Below are 3219 nucleotides of genomic sequence, written 5' to 3'. Positions count from 1 at the left end.
GTATTATTTGGATTCTACGGACTACTGATCTCATTTTAGGGTTATTTTCTAACCGTTTTGGTCAAAGTAGCCTCTGATCTCTTTACGATGTATCTTGCTGAACTTGGGAATCTTTCTGTCGAACTCGGGGATCTGCATGGAATTTTGAACAGAACCCTTTATTTAAGCAATCCACACATAAATCATATGCGGGTGGTTATTTGTCTGTTGTCCGTTTATACTTTTCTATGCATTTACATAGCCTTGCTCTTTCTCTCCGTAAGGATATCCTTATTTCCCGTATCTCCAAGTCTTGAATCTCATGGGTGACCTTTTATCTGTCTTGGATTGTTTTTGCTACACTCCACTTACTATTTATTCTTTTTATATCGTTCACCATCTAACAATGACAGTTCAGTTGTTGATGCTTTATCCAGCAGTATTGACGATGCATTACAACTCCATCTATTAAGCTCTTTGTTTATGGTGACTTTAATGCTCATCGTTCTCTCTGGTTGCCCCACTCTAATTACACAGATCTAGTTAATGAAATCTGTTTTAACTTTATCTCTCTCGTAAAATGTCCTAAATTGTCACCTTCCCAACAACCTTTCCTGATAATGACCGTCATCAATCGTTTTAATCTTTTTCTCACTTCCGTTGTTTCCGTTGTTGTTTCCTTTTCTCCTCTATTGGGTTCTTTTGGCCATGATGTTGTTAATGTTGGTTTTCATTTTTCTGTGAACTCATTTATTGATCGTTTTTTTCATTAAGAAGACGTTTAACTATCGGAGTCCTGATTGGGATTGGCCTTGATTGGTGATCGGCATGACCCAACTAAGTATCGTCCTATTAGTCTCTTCTTTGATGTGACCTTCCGTGAGGTCCGATCTCTGACTGATGCTGCAAAGGAGGTTACTGATTTGTTTCTAGTTAGAATTTACACTTTCATTCTTCATTATAAGTTTTAATTCATACATCATTCTTCTTCCTGGTCCGTGCTTCTGCCATTGCCCATCATAATTATTACTTCAATCAATATCGTCGGGATGGATGGTCCCGAGACCTCTAAGCAATGCTAGAGAAGAGCTAGCAATGCCTGCAAGAGGCCAATTTCTGAGACGAAGTTTAGTTACTCTCAAAGGATTCGTGACACTATCTCATCACAAAAGGTTGGCTCTCGTGATTCCTGGAGAATCCATAATAGTGTGCATTATAGTGACAAGTCTACTGTTCCTCCTTTATTTAATGGTCTTCATGTTACTTCATCTTCTAAGGATAAGACACATCTCTTCGCTCGTCTTTTTGTTGACAATTCTTATATTGACGATTCTGGTGCTGTTCTTCTTGATTTTCTTTTGAAAACAGATAAGTCTCTTGATTCTATAATCATCACTCCAAAGATGGTTGCTATGGCTTTTTCTGATCTTAACCAATCTAAAACTTCTGATCTTAAGTTCCTGTTGTCATTCTCAAACGTTATGCTACAGAACTTTCTCCTATCCTCTCAAAATTATTCAATATCTGTTTATCAAAATCATTTTCCCCTTCTTGTTGGAAAGAGTCCTCTCTTGTCCCTATCTTCAAGAATGCTGGTGATCGGCATGACCCAACTAAGTATCGTCCTGCTAGTCTCTTCCTTATTATTAACAATGTGTTTAGAAAAGTTAATCAATGGCAAGCTTGTTCATTTCCTGAAAATTCTGGCCACTGTTTAGTGATGTTCAATGCAACTTTCATGCTTTTCGTCCAACCGCTGTAACTGAGCGGATCTCTCGGTTTACAGATAATTAAGGAGAGGGTACGGCCATTGCACTCTACATTTCAAAGGCGTTCGACATAATCAACATTTATTAATTAATAGCTATTAAATGCTGATTAATTATTATTAATAAATAATTAAGTTTTATTAATAAATAATTAATTTTATTAATTATTAACATTTATTAATTAATAATTAATTTTTATTAATAAACAAGTAATGTTTATTAATAAACGATAAACTTTTATCAATTAATGCTTAACTTTTATTAATAACGATTAACATTTATTAATTAATGATTAACTTTTATTAATCAATGAATAAATTATAGTAATTAATTATTGACATTAATTAATTAATGATTAACATAGATTAATTAATAGTTAACTTTCATTAATTATTAATATGTATTAAGTAATGGTTCACTTTTATTAATTAATGATTAATGTTGATTAATTAATAGGTAACTTCTATTAATTAATGATTAAATTTTATAATTTATGATTAACGTTTATTAATTAACGATTAATGAGAAATAATCCGACAAAGTGATTTAAACTGTCCATTAGGGTTAGTATAGTATACTTAACACATGTCAGTATGTAAAACTGTCGTTAAATCGAATCTGTAATGAAAATATATAAGTACTTTTATATCTACCAGTTTCCTTTTTAAAATTAAACTTTCTCACATTCACACCAGCATCTCTTGCTACAAGCTGCATCAGTATGAACTTAGATAGACAAATAGATAGACTCGCGTAGATAGATAGATAGATAGATAGATAGATAGATAGATAGATAGGATCAGACTCGTGTAAAGAAGGGTGAAAACACGTAGATAGATAGATAGATAGATAGATAGATAGATAGATAGATAGATATGAAATGTTACACACGTTTTAAAATGTAGACCCCTTTACAGGAAAACAACCGACAAAGAAAGAATCCAACTCTTTTTTTTTTCAGTTTAATAACAGAACATTTATTTATAGGTATTCCTGTCGCTTTCGAGTCATCTTGTAAACCTTTATCTCTCCCGTTTCTAACGTGATTCTCGGTCTCCACACACGTCCTTATTTTTATAATATTTTTCCTTGTCGTAACGTCATCTTACACACGGCTCGATCATTTGCATGCAGCTGCTATACGCGCGTCTGCGCTTTGTTACTTAAGTCAACTAAAAATTATTTCATGCTTTTTTATTGAACAAAATTCTTATAAAAATATAATTCATTTTTTTTTAATTTTTTTTTTTTTTTGTAATATTGTTTTAATCTTTATTCATAACAATTATTGGATTTAAATAGTTTCTAAAACTTTCAATACATGATTAGTTACTACTAATTTTAACTTTGACAGTTTAAATGCCTTCAAACTTTTTTAATATTTCGAAGCGTCACGAGGTAATTTATCCTTTTTTTCTCAACCATTAACAAAAGGTTATCTTGTATTACCAGATCAGTATATCTGAAGATA

Source organism: Euprymna scolopes, chromosome 16 (assembly GCF_053919585.1).
Source record: "Euprymna scolopes isolate OS-2025 chromosome 16, ASM5391958v1, whole genome shotgun sequence".
Taxonomy (NCBI): domain Eukaryota; kingdom Metazoa; phylum Mollusca; class Cephalopoda; order Sepiida; family Sepiolidae; genus Euprymna; species Euprymna scolopes.
The sequence above is the reverse complement of the archived record's forward strand: the minus strand, read 5'-3'. Positions refer to the sequence as shown.